Here is a 19,819-nt window from a genome sequence, read left to right as displayed (position 1 = left end):
TCTAGAAGAAAGAAAAAGCCAAAAAGGTATTCTGAAATCCCTCTTGCTAGGCTAGCCTAGGCTCCCAATTAGGAAATCCTTCAGAAGATCACTCAGTGTTACAGCCTTCATTGTCTGACGCTGAGCTGCTGGAACACACAGCTCAGTATAATCATCAAGGCAGAAAGCAGGGCAGTTCAAACAATGCTGCCTTTTATGCTGTTTTTCCATCCCTCCCCCAGAGCACTGGGATTGGAAGGGACCTCAGGGAGGGATGACAGTCACGGGCCAGCTACACAGTCAATAATGAGAGAAGTCCTTCCCGGTCTTCCCCCTCCCTCTCCTTACTTTCTGTTTCCTTCCAGGCAAGCCCAGCTTCAGCTTCAGAACTCAAAACATTTCAAAACTTTTGAAACATTTTGACTACCCTCGTTTCGTTTTGAGGTTGTTTCGAAGTCCTCTGTTTCATTTTGATTTAATTGGTTCAAGCTTGGAATGAGTCAAAACAGCATCGATATGCTTCACACAGCCCTGTTATGTACTGTTATGAGCCAAGCAGTCTTCACCTTTACAAGAGTCCTGCCTTCCCCACAAGCAAAGTGGCTTTGTGAGTGCATGATGTCAAGAAACTAAAGAAACCAAACAAGTCTCTGTATTATTGTGTCATATATTGCTAGGCAGGAACAAAGTGAGGTTCGAAAGTGCCAAAATGATGGGTTTTGCAGTAATAGTAACTCAACCTAATGAGCAAAAAAGCCTGCTTGATTTCATAAATAAGATGACTCAGGAAAACCTCAGAACTATGCATAAAATAGGAAATGGGGTATGGTAGAGTACTAAAGTAATATGCCAACCTCAGAGCTTGCTAGTTTGAAAAAATATGCATAAGCTTGAGTTATCTAAGACACCTAAAATCCCCTTGAATTTTGCAAAAATTGATCTGCAAATGTCAGGAAAGCCAGGTCATTTGAGTTTTCCAGAACCTGATTCTAGCTACATCAAGAGCACGGGTACAGTGGCTTCTCAGAGCATGTCCATGTTGTTTCCTTGGCGTGTTCCCCACTTCCCTCTCCTCCTCCTGATGCTGCAGTGAAGGCATCCCACCCCACCCCACTCATGAGCTCTGGCTCCAGGGTGCTTCAGAATAGCAACAGGAGGGTGCCGTCAGGGCACCTTCACCACCTCCTTTCTAAGTGTGGCATATGAAGAGTAGAAGCTTCTTGGTGCCTTATTTTGGAACAGCCAGGGCATTAAGAATATAAGGACATAAAAACTGTCATTTTTTGGGTCAGACCATAGGTTCGTCTTGCCTACTATTCTGTGTCGCACAGTGGCAGGGCCTGGATGATGAAAGGGAAAGTGGACTGGGCATGACCAGGATTTTTTCCACTACTCCTCTCTCACTTGCAGCCTCCAGCATTTAAGGTCTAGGAAATTCTGATTCAGAGTTTTTATCCCTCACTCCCATGCTCAATAGCTACTGATGCCCCTTTCCTCCAGGAATTTGTCCAATCCCTTTTTTAATCTGACTCAACTGTCAGATTCCACAACATCTGGCAGCAATAAGCTCCACGCTTATCTGACACCTTGTGTCAAAGAGAATGTCCTTCTGTTCATTTTAAACTTGCTTCTTAAGGGCAGATCCAGATAAGCATGTATGTATGGTTTGTGGCGCCTCAGAACTGTTTGCGGTGCTGCATGAAGCACACCTGCACCTATTTGCTGTGTTAACTTGCAGTGTGGCAGGGTTTTTTTACACTAGGAGGTCCCAGTGTCAACCCCCCCTCCCCCAAATAAGCGATACAGCAAAAGCAGCCATCAGCAAGCACTGCCAAAAACAGAGCCTGGCTGGCGAGAGCCGTGTTGTCTGCTGGTCAAGCTCTGAGCAGCCAGCTCAGCACTGCTGCTGCCCCAAGAGGCCCTCAAGACCCCAGGTAAGGCTGTTGAGGCCAGCAGGGCTGCTGGTCCCGCCTCCCCTACCCTACCTGAGCCAATTTGCCACATTCCAGTGCACCTGCAGAGGTGTGCCCTGGGACAAAAAGCAGTGGCAAAAATATGTTCTGCTGTTATTTGTCCCATGGGAAATGTATTCCCCTGTAGTGTGCACACTCATCTGGATGTGCCCTATTAGCTTCATTTTGTGACCCTTATTTCTTGTATTGTGAGAGATAGGAAATAATAAATCACTATTTACTTTCTCTTCCCCAGTTAGTATTTTGTAAACACTATGTGTCCCCTCCAGCATCTCTTTTCTAAACTGAATAGACTCAGCCTTTTTAGTTTCTTCCCATATGGAAGACCTCTATACCATTAATCATCCTTGTTGCCCTTCTCTGTACCTTCTCTAGTATTTCTATATCCTTTCTGAGGTGTGGAGAACAGAACTGGGCACACTATTCAATGTATGGGCGCACCATGGATTTATAAAGGGGCCTAATGATATTTTCAAATTTGTTAATGATTTCCTTCTTTAAAATCCAAACAAAATGTTAGGGATTTTTAGGCACAACCCCAGAAACCTGGCATTTCCAAATCTGAAGCCAGCTGCAAGCAGAGCCATAGTATTTTTTTAAAATAGGTATTCAAATGGTTTAAAATTCAAAAAAACTATTTAGTACCTGTTGTTCTCAAGTTTGGGGGAAAAAGAATGGGATATTAACTATTTTTTCCTAATTTAATATAAATCTTAGTATTTGTATTACAAGGGCACTATAGGATTCGCTAATTGTGAGAACAACAATTTTTCACCAGCTGTATCTAAGCACCAAAATATGGTGGGGAGGACCCTATCCAATCCTCTTCTCCATTTAGTTACTTAATATTTTGTAAACTGGTTAGATGTTATTATCCAGAGTAATTTGTGTCTGCCACCAAAACCATGAAAGAAAAGTCAGAACCTCAGTCCTTAGCAGCACTAACAAAAAAAATGAAAATGAAGATCTGGGGAAAATCTATTTGACAATCATCAGAGTAAGCAATTTAAATATTTTTTCCAATTATTGATGATACAAAAATGTTCAGAAAGAGGGGAATCAGTTGTATCATCCAGTGTTAAATCATTCTCTTTCCCTCACCTTGCTGAAGCTGGTCACGCCTACCAGTCTGCAGTATATCAGCCACCTGTTTGGCATGGGCAAGACCACCACTGGGGAGGCCATCCTGGAGATGTGTGGCAACCTCCTGGACGTGTTAGGGCACACATCCTCCTGGAGGTGTGCATGCCCCTCTGGTTGTAGTGGTGGGGTTCGGTGCCCTGGGATTCTCCAAGTGCATTGGGGCCCTTGATGGAACCCACATCCCCATCACCTACTGCCCCATGGAGACTGCCCCTACTACCGCTGGAGAGGCTTTCACTCTGTGGTGCTGCAGACCATCATGGACCACTGGGGTGCCTTCACGCACATGAGTGCCAGCTGGGCAGGCAGTACCCACAATGACAAGGTCTTCTGGAACTCCAGCCTGCCAGGCTGGGTGGAGATTTGACGCTTTGTGCTTGGGGTAATGGACCTGCAACTGGTGCCATGGTGGACCCACCCTTCCTCATCAGGGACCCCTACTACCCGCTCCTGCCCTGGCTCGTGCAGCCCTACACCAACCATCCAGACCTCCACCACACCCACTTCAACCACTTCCTAGGCCAGACCTGTGCCCTGGTAGAGTGTGCCTTCAGTTGCCACAAGGGCACCAGCAGAAGATTTTTAAAACGGATTTAAAATGTGAAAAATCTTCTGCTGGTACACCCCCACCACCCGCCTCAAGTTCACCAAAGACAATCTCCCCTCGGTCATTGTCACAGCCTGGGTGCTGCATAACATCTGTGGAGTCCGGGGGAGCTCTTTCACAAGGCCTGGGTGGAAGAGGCATGGCACATGGAGAATGCCTGGCAGCAGGAGCACCACCTGTGGTCACAAAAGCAGCGCCTCCCACCAAGCCCCACTAGAGCTGCACACCCACCAGCAGAGGCAAGGGCACCAGGTATGGGAGGTCCTGGCTAACCACCCAGTTGAGCACTACCCACTCTAGCCCACCTGCACCACTGCCCATGGACCTCCTACTCTCTGCCCCCCCCATCCTCCATCCCTCCCTCCCCAAAAAACAGGGTCCCCTCCCCCCTCAAAGAGGTCCCCTTCCTCCCCAACAAAGAGCCTCTCTACCACCCACATGCAATAAAACACCTTCTACCCCAAGAAAACTTTGTTCAGTGTCCTTTGTGGACCATCCTGGGGTGGGGGACCATGGGATGGGAGTGACTAGGGTGCACAGCCCAGGGACCAATGGCCAGCACCTCAGCCTCTGGCTACCCCCCTGTGGGTGTGTACACCATAGTGAGTGTGCCAGTTGGGGGGCTTGCCCAGGACAATGACAGCCCCACTGGCAAGTGGTGTCCAGGCCCAGAAGGGCTGGCATGTGTTCCTGGCCCTATTCCAGCTATGCATGCATGTGGAACTGAGGCGAACATCAGGACTGGGCTCAGGTGGGAGGGCTGGGTGATGCTGGACCCAGGGTTGGAGCTGGACCAAGGTCTCCTGGCTGCTGGAGGCAGCACAGGGCCTTTTCCCAGGCTCAGACTAGGGCCTGCTGCTGGACAGTGGGTGGCTGCCAGGGGGAAGATGGGGGAAGACAGGGCTATGGTCAGGGACTAGGTAGCAGGCAGCAAAAATGCAACTGCCAAAGCCAGAACAGTATCCAACACCTGGAAGTTGTTGTCCATGGCCTGGATTGCCTGGTCCAGGATGGCATTCTGCTCCTGCAGCACCTCCACCCACTCATGCTTGAGGACGAGGATCTGCACCCACAGCTCCCAGTCTGCCCAGTCCCATGCTTCCTCACACCAGTCCCCCAATTCCTCACATTGGTCCTGCATGTCCTCACGGGCAACATCCTCCACCCACCACCTGTCTTGGTGGACCACATCCTCCACCCACCAGGCCTGAGCATCCCTTAGCCAGTCCTCTGATGCTATGACCAGGTGGTACAGGAGGAGAGTCCTGTCCAGGGTCCTCCTCTGACAGAGCTGGTGCATCCACTGGGCCCTGGCTATGGGCGGTGGCAACCTTAAGACTGCATGTTGGATGACAAAGGCAGCTTCTCTCCCACGTGCAGCTGCAGGCCCTGTACAGCCATGATACAGAAGCTGTTTGTGAGAGTTTGCAACATTTCAAAGATAGGATGCTCTGTACCAGGGCCTGCTCACTGTCCAGCCTCAGGTCAGGGGTCAGGCACGTACAGGTGGCCAGGGATCATGGTAAATCTGCCTGGCAGGCCTGATCCCAGGCGACTGCGATCTGAGCCTCTCATTCCTGCCTGCTCCCTTGAGGCCAGCAGGATGCTGGGTGCTTGCCGAAGGCACCCTGCTTTCCCTGCCCCATTTCCAGGAGAGATAGACCAGGGCCCTGGCAGCACCCGCTGCCATAGGTCCAGGCCCTGTTCCTTGCCATCTCCTCCTGTATCCTAACCACTCTGCTGCACTACCACTCAGCCTACGATGCCCAGGCTGGGGCACCCAGTGCTCCTTGACAACTGGGATGAGGAGCTGCCCACCCCAAACTTCCCGCTGGGGGCTTCTCCAGAAAGGTACCTCAGGGCCATCCCCCTGCCACACCAGCACTGCGCCCTGAGCATGCCACTGCTACTTGTGTCCCAGGTGGTGTGCAAGGAGCTGTTTTCACAGACCAAGGGGTGCCCAACCCACTATGCCCTCCTGCTGTTGATGGCCATAGTATCCCAGGTACACCTGTGCACCTGATATAAGACCCTGAGCCACAATGGTGTGGGGGGCAAGCCTGGGCTGCCCCGCAACCTCCACTATAACCTAGAGGGCTATCTGTGGCTGCACTACATATTCCTTCCCCCAACAGCTGAGGAGGACACCCCCAATGGCACTGACACATTCTTTGGCATGTGAGAGGCCCATGCCACTTAGCTCTGTGGACACCAGCTGCTCAATAAAGTTTTGCACTGTCTACTGCCTCCTTGCTTGCTTTGGAGGGGGGAACCTGGGGCCAGGGGAGTGGGGGAAAGCCAGGAAGGCAGGAGGCAGGGGCAGGGGAGGGGGGATGGCCATCCCCACAAAGCGGGGCTTACCACGTGGTCAGGGTTGGTGTGGCTGGTGGCTCCACATGGTGACAGCTGTTGGTCATGGTGTGCAGCTCCATGCGGTGTCCTTGGATGGCAGGGTACAGCTGGCAGGTGCCCAGCTTGCCCCCCCAGGGAGGCACTGGTGCTGCTGGTACCTGGTGGTGTCATTGCTGGCCATGTCTCATGGCAGGGGCTGGGGCTGTGGAGCTGGCATGGTAGGTGTTGGTCTGGCCTCCCTGATCTGCTGATGGAGCTGCTGGCATCTGAAGCATGGCAGGATAGGCTGCTGGACACCTGAGCGGCCATCCCCCGTGACATGTCACCATGGGTGCCAAGCCAGGGTGAGGACTCCGGTGGGCCACCCATGCTGACAGACACAGCACAGCTGTGGCCTGGGTCCCAGGGCACAAGTATGTCCATCAGCTGCCACATAAAGGGCATGGACTTGCAGGCACCCCCTGACAGACAACTGTGGTCAATGATGGAAAGCCACTGTGCCCACATGGCCTTAATCTTTATGCAGCACTGCTGCACTGATTGGTTGCATCTATGCTCCTGCATCTGGACTGACAGCCCCTCAGATTTGGGCATTAGAGCACCTACCCCACTTGAACTGGCACTGCACGTCTGCTTCACCCCACAGTGCCACAAATTCACCAGTCTCCTCCAGCAACCAGTTGGGGCCCTTGGTGGCAGGCACAGGCATGGGCACAGCAGTGGATAAAGAGGAAATCATCATGGGTCCTGTGCCTGCTCTCTGGGTCCCCCACACATCTGTCCCTGGGGCCCAGCATGGGGCTGGCAGCTGTATGGCAAAGGCAATGCCCTGAAGCACCTGCAAGTTCAGGGCATGCTGCTGCAGGTGGGCTTCAGGCAGCTGGAGCTGGCCCCCACAGCCAGAAGCTGTCTACAGCTGGGCTTGGGGGCTGGAAGGCCTGGTGGCCAGCAGGCCTGACTGGAGCCAGCAGCAGCCTTAAGATCTGGACAACACAGTCCTGGCAGTGTATATGGTAGTGTGGTGCCAGCCAGTGGCACAAGGCTCAGGCAGGCTGGGGCAGCTGGCCTACCCAGGAAGATACAGGGGCCTGGAGTGCCCTCATGCTCCCTGCTGGTGTGTCCCAGGGCTCTGAGTGCCTGCAGACTTTTAAGGGTCTGAGGCAGGGACTGCCATAGAAGCAGCCCAGCTGTGGGGCAGGAGAGGCTCCCAGCCTGAAGCCCTGGGGCTAGCTTCAGGCCATCCCCCTAGTGGCAGGGCTGACTGGGGAGCAAACTTGCTCCTAGTTTGCATCTACATGTGCACAGCTGCACAGTAACTAACTGCACATAAATTTGCTACCTATATTTACAGCTAGCAAATTTACTCACTATTGGGGGTTGTTACTGTGCAGTAAATACGTGCACATTTGGATGTGTGTGTGTTTACTGTCCAATAAAGCATCTCATGCAGACATTACCATTGAGAATTTCTTGTGCAAGTGACAGAAAAAAATTAAACTTATTTTGAGGTAAGGGTTTGTGTTTTTTTGTTTTGTTTTTTAACATGAGCATGGACAGAAGGAGGGCTGGGGGGGCCAGATTTAGATGATCCTAGATGGGGGTGTGATGTACCACTCCTCAGACCATGTGGGGTTGAAAGCAAGGAGTGACTGGAGACCCTGGGCTGGCAGAGGACACCGGAGAGCCAGGCAGGGACCAGGTGCTTGAGAGGAAGATTGGTGTTGCTACTGTCCCAAGCTGACCTGGATATGGGAGGAACCCCACAACCCTACCTGCCCACCAGCTGCATACTTCAGGAAGCAGCTCTGAGGGGAGCCAGACTCAGCAAAGGAACAGTGACAACATCTCAAAGGCTTCTTCTCCCAGCCCCTGTTTTCTGGCCACATCTTCTTGCCCAGTGTACCCTGCTGGCTGGGAGCAGGGCCTGGAAGGAGAAACCTCTCTGCTGCCACTGTTGTTCCCAGCTGAGCCTAGCACCTCACACAGCTGCTTCCTGCATCTAGAATGGGGTACAGGGGCATCTCATGCTTCCCTACTCCCAAGCCTGGATCAACTGGGGACAGCAGCAACAGTTGGGCATGTTCCTTCTAGCACCTCCTCCTGGCCAGGAAGGATCACAGTGGGGGAAGTGAAGAAAAGAGGAAACCCGTCTGTTGACACCACTGTCTCCACAGTACCAGAGCTATTCTGGGGCTCCCCCTGTTCCTGGGTCAGTTGGGGATGGCAGTAGCAGCAATTGGGGGCCAGGGAATGCATCTTCACCAGTGCACCCTGCCCCCCTCCCCAGCTTTGCCCGTGATAGAAGCCAGCAATTGTGCTGTTTGTCCTCTTGTGAGCAAAGGAAAATGTTAGGGAGTTTACCAGACTCTTATCTGGAGATCCCTGCCAAGATGAAGCAGTATAACAGTGGTACACAAAACCCAGACCATCAAACAAACTAATATGTTAGTCGCTATTTGCGAGTAACAAGTGGAGTCCAGGGCTCAGATATTTGGCCTAGTAAGAAATCCATTTAAAAAATCTTCCCAGAAAGTTAGTTGCAGTAAGCTCATTACATTACAGGAATCAGCAAACAATCCCCAAGGAAGACTCAGGTTCATTGCATCTTGCAGGATGGGTCACCTGAAGTGCATGACAGAGCACACCACAAATCAGAATGGAAAACAGAGGCATCCTTGAATGGGTCATGTTCATAGTTACAGAAGTAAGTGCTGTATATTGCTGTGTGACCTGTAAATGGTTACTCGTGAGAAATCATGAGGATTATACTGTTATATTGTGCCATGAAGAACACCCCCAGGGTTCGCTGACAAAAATCCTTCATGAAACCTATTGTTTCCAACAATTGGCATCAAAATGGAAGATCACTGTTCAAAGCATCCTAGCCATATGATATATCAAACACCTGGATTGTGGAGGCTAAATCAGAAAGGACAGTATATGTTTTTTGCTTGTAGTAGAATCATATTGCAAACATTCATAAGTATGGTGTCACCTAGTGGCGGTTTAAAGCATTTGTATTTTTCTTTATGTATCTTTCATACAAGCAAAGATTTTCTGGGTAGCATCTCTTACTGAACCAACTGTATATTTGAAGGAAATGTTAAACAGGTTAGGCAACTGGTCTGGGAAACCATCACAGGAATAATTGTATTCTAACCCATAGACTTGGCCCAAGTTTTCTAAACCACTTTTGATTATTCTTTCATGGCTGTACTCAGGAATACTGCATCCAGGCTATGACTTTTCATACTATGTTTAAAGTGCACTTAAGCCATTCTTTGAATGTCTAGAACTAATACTTCATTAGTTTCAGAGACAGGTTCTTTCACAAGAAAAGTGTTTCACCTTTTTCTGGACTAAATTAGAATATCTTCCTGATTGTTATTAGTATAGGAGTCAGGAAACCTCACTATGCCCAGCTTGGGTAAGGCACTTTATTTCTCTTATCTGTTTCCTAACCTGCTCTATGTATTGTCTATTTATACTGCAAACTGATTGGAACATGTTGGAACTATGGGCCTTGTCACACAGGACAGTTAAAACATGTTTTTATTTAAATCTTAGTAAGCATTACTGTGCTGTGGTAAAAGTCAGAACATGTAGTAAGCATTACCATGTGGCTGCTCATAACAATCTCAGCCCACTCTGAACAGAGCTGGATGTGCTCCCCCTCCCCTATCTCCCAACAATGACCCAGCACTGGGTACCACAGTTCATGTGTCCACCCGTAAGGTCACACACAGCCTCTATGTCTGGAGTCCACACCCTCCCTGCTGCATGCTCAGCACTGCCCAGACTGGGAATGCCTACCCATGGTACACCAAGGTAAGTTCAATTTCTGCCTCCTGTTAACAGCAGAGAGGCACAGGGTCCCACTTTTGCCACTGGATCCACACCTGCCACAGGATCTGTGAAGCAAGCTAGATACTTGTCAATGGCAGTCTTGAGTCAGCTCTAGTGCTGTGCTGGGCCTGAGACCAACAATCAGCCGCTTGTCAGTCCCAGTCCTAACACGCCTTGGAAATCTTGAGCTGCTCCATGAAGTAGTCTGATAATAGCCGAATGCCTGTTACTTCATACAATCCAGAGATACTTCTCCTGGGGAAAAAAAAAAAAAAAAAAAAAATCCATAACTTTGGAACGATACAAATGCCCATAGCATGTGTTTTACTGCTTGAAAACTCAACGCCCCTATTAAACACAGAAATAGATCCCAAGTATAGTATGCAACATGGTCCTCTGTGTGTCTGTACACTGCCTAGCACAGTGATGTCCTAATCTAAGGTGGGACCTTTAGCTGCTATTATAGCTTAGAACATTTTCACATGTGCTGTTGGATGCAGCACTGGGTGCTTTAATTAGTGAACCACGCCAATTAAAAACGCCCATGTGTCATGTATCAGCATTGCCAAGCATCCCCGCACTGAAAAAATGGCAGTGGGGTGCTTTGAACCAAGGCTTATCAAACGTGTTTTATTTCAAAGTGCATCATGTCACAGAATGGGGTCCTCAAGGGTGGCCGTGTTCTCCCAAGGCCCCTCAACAATGTCACTTTGGGCCGCTGGGCACCCACAGTTCTTGCCCACCATGTCTTTGATGGAAATAGAGACGCTGCCTATAAGTCCACTTGGACATGGTTTGATGGACTCTCTGACCCCTTTTTACAATGGGCATTTCAGAACTTATGGGCTACATGCATGGCTCTAACCATCTCTTTACCACACCCCAAGCCTCGCAGATGGTACTGGCATTGTCTTGCCTAGGCCTCGTTATAATTCAGCCCCTTGTCCTTGCTGGGCTCTCTGCAGCCCTGTCCCTGCACCCCTTGGCGCTGTGGTCTGTGCACCACAAAGTGCCACGCCCTCTCTGGTGCCAGGGTCCCCATGCTGCCATGGGCCCCCAATGAGGCCTCCTCCTTCCCCAATAAGCTTCACCCAAACCACCGATCTTATAAAATGGCAAATAAAACATAAGCCCCTGGGCTATAACATAACACAAGCTACATAAGGTGTGCTCCGCCCCTCTACATTACCCAGAGCAGAACTTAGTCAGGCCTCTTCCCTTCACATGCTTCAGGAGGGCTCCTTCTCCCTTAGCCACCAGCAGAGAACTGTTTCCTAGCCCCTGATCTGGGGTTTATATGGGCCCAGGGCCCTGCCCCTTCCAGCCAGCTGACCAGGTGCAGGTGCAGGCTAATTTCCTCATTAGCTGGTTGCCATAGCAACCTGTCTGGCTCTTTGGGCTCTTCCCAGGCAGTTTCTGCTCTTTTAGGAGCACGCACTTAAGTGCCCTGCGACACGCTGCTACCATTTTTCAGTGCAGAGACACACACAGCAAAGCCAATTCACATGACATGACACGGAAGGCTGCTGGAGTGCATCAATTTCCGTGCTCCAGCAGACTGGACTAATCAAGTCTGCTCTGACGTGCTGGATTTCTAGAGCATTGGAGCAGACTTTGCACACATATACAGAAGCCTGTAATCACTATATCTGCAGACAAACTAAAACAACAGACCTGAAAATTGGGAGATGTCCTTTTAAGTTTAAATATTTTTTGTAAGAAGTCTTTAAAGATCAGCAGCTGGTACTGTGAAGCTACTTAAGCATTTTTAGTTACATGAGCTGCAAATTTCTGTTTATTTGTATTCCAACTCTTACTCTCTGCTCCTTCATTAAACACTAGATTCAGTACTGAGAATGCTACCCAGAGTACATACCTATGGATTGATATGTACTCATATGACCAAGGAACACATTAGTGGCCTTTGCCTCCATCAGTGTGTATATCCTCCCAGAGGAAGATCCCAAAGTGCTGCAGCAGTGCAGTAAACTTCAGCTGTGCTCTGCATGCACAATGAATTCTCAAAGCTCACCAGCACTTCAGCACACCTCCTGCTGGGAGCTCCACACGTACTGGGAGCTCTATGAGCTTGCTGCTGGTTGGAGCTCTATGAGGTTGCCAGGCAAGCTGATCTGCCTGGAATCCATGTTTTCAAGCAGCTCAGAAGCCTGCTGCTCTTCACTCTTCCCATCCTTCCCTCCTCGACACTGACTTCAGCAGCAAAGGAAAGGAGGGAAGGAGCAGCTACAGGTTCCATGCCGCACTGCTCCTCCCATTTCCTCCTTTCTATGCTGCTGAGTTCAGCAGGAAGGGGAAGGGGAAGGGGAAGGGGAAGAGGGAAAGGAAGAACACATAGCAGTAGGCTCCAGAGCTGTTTGAAGTAAAGAACCTGTGCTGGTGAATTCAGAGCTCAGACCATGAGTGCAGCTCCCTACAGGACCTGCTGAGAGCTCCACAGCATCCAGAATCATGAGGGGCTGCAGCCAGACCCCCTTCAGCTGTGTAGCACATGTGCAATGAGCTTGCTTTGCTGCTCATATACCCCACCCCAAATAGCATGTGCCCACAATGCATCACCGCAATTTTGGGTCTGCCTATGTATCCTCCATTACATAAAGACAGGAACTCTATGTTGTTGCTGTATCAACTTAGAATTATAGAAATTCTGGGTCACCTTGTCTAAAGACAGGCTTGCAAAGCCAGATTCCATGTTTTCACTGATTTAAACACAAAGGCACTGACTAAGTGACAATAGTAACACAAAAAAGTAATTGAAAACCATTACCAGAAGGAATATTACTCACTGTCAACAATCAAAATATAACTGATGACCTCTGTAGGCCATCGTAGGTGAATAACTGTTTAACAATGAATGGGAAATTGTGACAGCTTGGGGTCTCTACCTTCCTCTTTTCTGTCAGTGCTCCCCTGCCTCCCTCACCTCCTGACTCTTTTGGTGGCATCTGCTGCAACCACCACTGGTGGCACTGCTCCAACCTGCTAGGGGTCTTGACCTTCCAGGAGCCCCAGCCTCACATCGAGCTGCCTGGCCTCTGATTGGAGGAGCTGGAAGCAGGGCTGGGAACCTCTCAGGTCACTGCTCAGATCCTTCCTGGAGTGGGGGAGCCTCTCCTGCTGGCTGCAGCCTCTCCCAGGGGATCCTGGAGCCCAGTGGGGAGTCTCTCCTGCCAGCCACACACCACGCTGCTGAGGGTCCAACTGCTGCCTGCAGGTCTCACTCCTTCAGGTGCTTCTAGGGCAACTGCTCCTGCCCCACTGGCTCAGCTCTTTGAATCTCCTTCCTTGTGGTCCCCACTGAGTCAGCTGTGCTGCCCCTTTTATCCCCCTCCAGGTGACCCAAGGGGCCAATCAGGGGATGTAGAGAGTGAGTCTCTGGGGCCTGATTGGTAAGGAAAGGGAATCCCAAGACCTCCAATCATCTTTTACTCCTTCAAAACCCCTGGGCCAAATCATTACCAGATTGGGAGACTTGGGATTCCCTTTCCTCACCAATCTGGTAATGATTTGGCTCAGGGCTTTTGAAGGGGTAAAAGATGATTGGAAGACTTGGGATTCCCTTTCCACACCAATCATCTTTTGCTCTTTCAAAACCCCTGGGCTAAGTCACTGCCAGCCAGCCTGTCACACTGAGATTCTTTAAAGGGTGTCGTGCAATATTACCACAGCCAGCTGCCCCTAAAAGCTATGAAAGTCTGCCCCCCTGGGGACCCTGGTCTCCTCTCCTACTCCTCTGTATGTAATAAGGTTGGGGTTCCTATTACAAGAATCCTATTATAAATAGTTGAAGGAGGAGTCTTCATGACCAGCCCCTTTCATTAACACATACCAAATCAAAAGTATAGAGATTCATTAATAGACATACATCTATGACTACAAACTTGGGGATGACTGGGGGAATGAAGGGCCTGAGTCGGGAGGGAAGTGAAGAGCCTGAAGAACTGAACAACCAGCAAGAACTAAGAAATCCTGGGGTCTGAGCAACACCTATCACATATCACACGTATAAGTATGTTTCTTAACTGCCATTGCCTGATCTGAATGCTAGTTAAACTTATCTCAGTTTTCCAATAAAGTGATTCTCTTAAGAAGAGACATGAGTACTCTCTCTTAGTTCCTGGGCCCCATTTGACAAAGCAAGCCCTAATTTGGGGATAGAGAGGAAAGCTCTGGTGCTCAGTAACCAAAGCTCTGACCTACAAATGTTTGAGAACCTAAACAGATCTCAGTGGGCATGACTACACATGCAATTAATGCACATTAATTTTCTGTGCAAAAAATTCAGGCTCATTTATGTGCTCCCGGGCACACATGGACCCCCATCAGGAGAAAATTGCACTTGACAGGAGCAGGAGCAGGAGCAGGAGCAGGAGCAGGAGCTGTGCTGCCCTGCCCTGCCCTGCCCTGCCCTGCCCTGCCCTGCCCTGCCATGCCAGCCCTCAGCAGCCAGGGAAGTTCCTGGCTCCTCTAAATACCAGCCTTGGGAGCTGGGAGGAGCCACAGGGGCCAGTACCAATCTCTGTTGGGCAGGGAGAGCTGTGCAAGCTCCAGAAGCAGCTGTCTTGCCACCAAGTGGGGATCAGGACACATCCAGATCCCCACGTGGTCCCAATCCTGATCCCCATGTGGCTGGGAAAGTTGTGCTGGCTGCAGGGACAGTTGTCTTATGGGCTCATGGGGATTTGGATGGATCCTGATCCCCATGCGGTGGGATTACAGCTGCCCCTGCAGCTTGCATAGCTCTTCCTACACCAGGGCTTAGCCAAGAAGCAGCAGGCAGCTGCCTAGGCTGACCAGAAGCAACTTGCTCCCAGCCAGTGTCTACATGTATGCTATGGCACATTAACTAATGCACCATTTATCTAGTACTTATATGTGTTGGTACTAGCAAACAGTGCATTAGACTAATTTAATGTGCACTACGTCCTGCACACATGTAGAGAATGATGCTTTACTCTGCATTAGATTAGTCTAATGCACAGAAAGCAACCAAACAGTTATAATGAAGGATGTTAGACTATTTACAAAATAAAAAGATCGAACAAACATCATCCACTCCCCATGGGAAGTTAATTCATCTATTCTGTACTGCCCACTGTAAACATAATTACAGTGTAAGTCAGCAGCATAGTTGGGAGACAGAATTGGAACTTTAGTTCTTCAGCTTCACAATATCCAGGACTCTACCATTCGAACAAAAGAAACAAAGGGCGTGAATAACACAGACAGCCACAGCCCGCCATTGAACCACATGGGTCATCCTTCCCCTTCTCTCTCCTTCCTTGCAGCCCACACCAAAGCTGTGCAGATTGTTCTTCTTGTCCCTTGAGCAGAGCTCTTTTAGGAATCAGTTGGCCCACCACTTGTTTCCTCTTCTGGGCCTGGTGCTTCCTCTGGCCAGTAAATCAGGAGTGGGATCATAATGATAGGACTTCCTGTGCTTGACACCTATGTTGCCTGGGTAAGCTCCAAACATGCTGTGGAGATGTGTGGACAAGGTGGCAGCTCAATCATAGGCTCTTGCACTCAACAGAACTTCTAGGGAAGGGGAACGCTGGATCACCCCTGAAGGTTGAGCTTCAAGGTTTTCAGAGTAGGTGGAAAGTGCACATGGTCTTCAGGGCAGCCTGCAGGTTGACTGTAAGTAGCAGTACACACAGAGCAAAAAAGAGATGATGTTCTGGCTAAGGAAGTACGGCAGGATTCAGGAGGCCTGGCTTCAACTCCTACCTCTGCCACAGACCTCCCATAGACAAGTGACAGTCTCTCCAAGTCCTGGTTGCCCTGTTTGAAAGATGAAAGGGATAAAAAATACCCTCTCACTCCAGCTTTCTCTGTCTTGCCTATTTACACTGTAAGTTCTTTGAGATAGGGAAGGTCTCTCCCTAAGTAAGTATGTGTAGCAGCAAGGATGTAACATAGTGAGATAAGGCTTGTTAGTTCTGCCAGAGTGGTGTAATCCAGGTGGTACCCAATAATACATTCCCGTCTCCAAATGAAGGGAATATTAGCAGGGCAGGTGCACTGAGGAGTGAAACTGCCTGTGGTGCATAATTTCCCTCCTTCCCCTATACAGCAAAGCCAGGACATGTGTTAAGGCTTAACTATGTACAAATTTAATAAGATGTAAAAGTTATAGGTTTAACATATTTATACATAAGATACAGGAGCTAAAAGAGCTTATATACAGGTCAATGCAAATACTATATACAGGTGAGGAATCAAAAAGGGGATCAAAGCAAGAGTCTCATTAGAAGTCATGCAAATCTTATACTCTAATGGAATGCCACTTCACAAAATATGAGGCACAAGGCTCAGGGGGAATAAAGAAAAAAAAAGGCTATATTAAAACAATAGCAACACCCCAGGAGAAGGAATGGTCCTAGATGAGAGGAGAGGAGTGGGAAGCCCCAGATACTCCAGTTGCCCCTTTAACCAACTTAAATACCCCAACTGCTCATTATGGGAGGAGGAGAGAAGACCCTCCTCCCCTGTAGGAATCCCGTTCCCAGGCAACTCACAACTCCTCTGAGCACCCGGTGAGGCTGTGCTCATCTTCAAGGGTGAGGTGTCTCTTTCCTCGGCAGGGGGGCCTCAGCTGCTTTGGGGCTCTCCCAGCCTCTGGCCTGCTCAGGGCCCTGTGCTCTGCTCCATGCACCGTTGGCCCTGCCTTGTGCCAAGGGTTGAAGACCCAAGGTACCTTGTGCAGTGCTGGGGTCTGCTCCTGGACCCTCTGTGCACCACCTATGCACTGCGTGCCCAGCTTCATGCCAGGTTTGGCAACCGAAGCCACTGCATGCAGCTCCAGGGCCTTGGTCTGCTCCCAGACCCTCCGTGCACTGACTGTGCACCACTCACCCTGCCTCATGCAGGGAGTTGGAGACCCAAGCCACCTCTTGCAGCTCTCAGGGTCTCAGTCCCTCCCAGACCCTCCATGCACTGCTTACCCTGCCTCGTGCGGGGGGGGGAGGGGTTGGAGACCTGAGCTGCTGCATGAAGCTCCCAGGGTATCGGTCCCTCCCGGACCCTCTGTGCACTGGCTATGCACCAACACCATGCCTCCTCATGGTGGGGCTGGGGAACGCAGCCACTTGCCACTCCCATCCGATGATCCATCTTCAGGTTCTTCTGGGGTTACTGCTCTGCCCCCCTGGTCAGCTCTGCCAGCTCTTCCTCTGCCTTATTTTTTGTCCCTCGATGCAACCACCCATATGCTGGGCATGCTGTCTTTTTTATTCCCTCCAAAGGCTCTGCCACCAGATTGCAAATGAACCAATCAGAGAGGGAGGGGGTTAGTCCCCTCTCAGGTCCAGCTCTTTGCCTTGTCCCTGGGTAGGGGCAGGGCAAGCCTTTCCCCTTCCATCATCTGATTGGTGGGAATGCCCAAAATCGCTCAGAGCCTTTCTGAGCCAGCTAGCCGGGCTGCTGCTGGCAAACCTGCCACAGTGGCAATGTGTCCTGGACCTTATGGGAGCACTCCTTGCACATCTGGTTCAGGTACAGGCATTACACTTTTACTGGTATAAGTGACTGGAAACTGATCTATACCTTTGACAGAAGTTCAGCACACAAACCAGTCTATACCCATAACAGAACAGAAGTTCAGCATACATAGGCTGGTTTAAAAATGGTAGAACCCTGTCTGAGATTAGCCCTCCTCACCAAACAGTGAATGTGTATTCTGTTCACTACCAATCTAAACTACGCTGCTTACAAAAAAAACACATAACTTAAATCAATTCTGCCTCAGGCTTTTTGAATGAATGTACCTAGCCCTGGAGTCTATCAATGTGCTTCAGAGCTTTAAGTTTGCCAATGAAAGCAGTCTGGGCCCAAGCCCAAGCTCAAAGGCAAATCTTCAGCTCTGGAGTGTCAGCAGGCTCAGGTAGGTAGGGCATGCTCAGCATACTGCCCTCTGAGACGCGCTGCCAGTGCAAGTTAAACAAGGTGTTGGGGGGCTCTCTATCTCCTAAAAGAAGAAGCAGGCATGCAGTCTTAGTATAGAATCCAAGAAAGAAGGCTGGGTCCACAACATTAATTTTAGGAAGTGTTTACTACATGTATATGATTTAGCAACACATACAGAATTTCAGTTTAGAAAAATAGGGGTGCGTCTACATGTTCATTAATGTGCTTTTGCTACTGCGCATTAAGTTTAGTACCTCTAATATGAAGTACTACATAAAGGCACATTAGGCTGCCCCAATGCACAGTAGCAAAAAGTGAATGCCTTTTTAGTGATGTTTAATGCTTAGTAGACAAATCCTGCTGTGCATTAGTGCATTAGCACTGTTCTTGCTGTGATACTTTAATGTGCAGTAGAATAAGCTACTGCATATTAAAGTGCACTTGTAGACCTGCCCTAAAGGTGTGTTTTCATAACAGCAGCTTGATTTGGGAGTCCTTTAGAAAGGAAATGTAAATTTTGGTTTAGAAATTTGGCTTTTGATGTCTCTGTTTCTCAGGTCTATGGATAATGCCAAATCACTTAGAAGCAAAATGATATTATAGATGGAAGCCTGATGTGGGTAGCGTAGCATCTGTCAGGCTTAAGTGAAAACAAATATATCCTATTTTTAAAGCACAGTTCCACTCTGAAAAGTGACTGAGAAAAAAAAGTAGGATCAGAGGGACTGATATTTAGCATACCAGTTGCTTCTGATCCCATTTGCTTAATTTTCAATTAAAGAGGCCTTTCTCCCCACATTTTCTGACTGTCATTTCTGCAAGCCCATCCTGGAATCTAAACATAGACCAGTGACCTTTCCACCTTGGGCTTTAATCCCCACAACATTCTCTTTAATGAAGTAGATTGCCCTGTGCATTCAGTTAAGGCATGATGCCTTTCCTTTCTGCAGCTTGCAGCAAAGTACTTGCAACTTAGTCATTCCTTGAACTACATGCTTGTCAAGTAGAATCCAGTCAACACTCCCAACGCTTTACTAGCTTTTCAGGACTAGCCAGAGGAAAACTACACTTTTAATCTATGAAGTAAGTGGATTTAGTTTTGGACGTGGGCAAGGACAGATCTACTAAATAAGAAGGTGTCAGTGTGTACAGGTATTTTTCAGGCTAGAACTTCAGGCTCTACTTTAGAACTTGACCTTAAAGATATTTTTGTGCCTGCAGTTTGCAGGCAAAATATAAATGATTTAAAATGTCTACAAAAAACTGCCAAGAGTAACTTGAACACCTTGATAAGAGACGCATATTGATCCACAGAACAATAAAATGTCATCTATCTTAAATCTTGTTCTCAGTTCATTGAGACTGAGACTACTAGGCTTCTGGTAACAGACATGTTTTTGCTAAGTGAATTGAGACAGGAGTGAATTAAGTCCTACGAGGAGAAGACTCCATCCTTTGGAAACCTCCTGAACAAGGTAAACAAGCAAATCTTAAGATAAACCATTCCTTTCTGGCCTTCTCACACAAGAAAGAGCAAATATTAGACTACATTGGTATATCCACTAATGATCCAATAGGTCATATCACTAAAAGTGAAATCAGATATTTGTTACATTAGCAGCAGCAAAAATATCCCAGTAAAGTAAAATGGATCTTGGGAAATGTTTCAGGCCCAGTTTTCACAACTGTAGCTCTTTTAGAAAAACTAAGTAAAAAAAAAATCAACCCTTTACACTACCGCAGCATAACTGATCATAGACTTTGGAAAGTAAACCATTGCATATCTGTATCATTTTCTTCTCTTGTGCTAGCCACCAGAATTATTCTATTTGAGTTTTGCCATAGGCTTAAAAAAAGAAAAAGCTGACAAATGCTGATGTGATCTGCAGATCTAGGGAACTAAACCTCTCAGTAAAACATTATAAGAAATCCACATAATCTACTTTTCCTGTCACATATGGTTTCAGTTTGGGATTAGTGTTCCAGATACTGG

Source organism: Crocodylus porosus, unplaced genomic scaffold (assembly GCF_001723895.1).
Source record: "Crocodylus porosus isolate Cpor-Errol unplaced genomic scaffold, CroPor_comp1, whole genome shotgun sequence".
In the NCBI taxonomy this organism is placed as follows: Eukaryota; Metazoa; Chordata; order Crocodylia; family Crocodylidae; genus Crocodylus; species Crocodylus porosus.
This window is presented reverse-complemented; position numbering follows the sequence as displayed.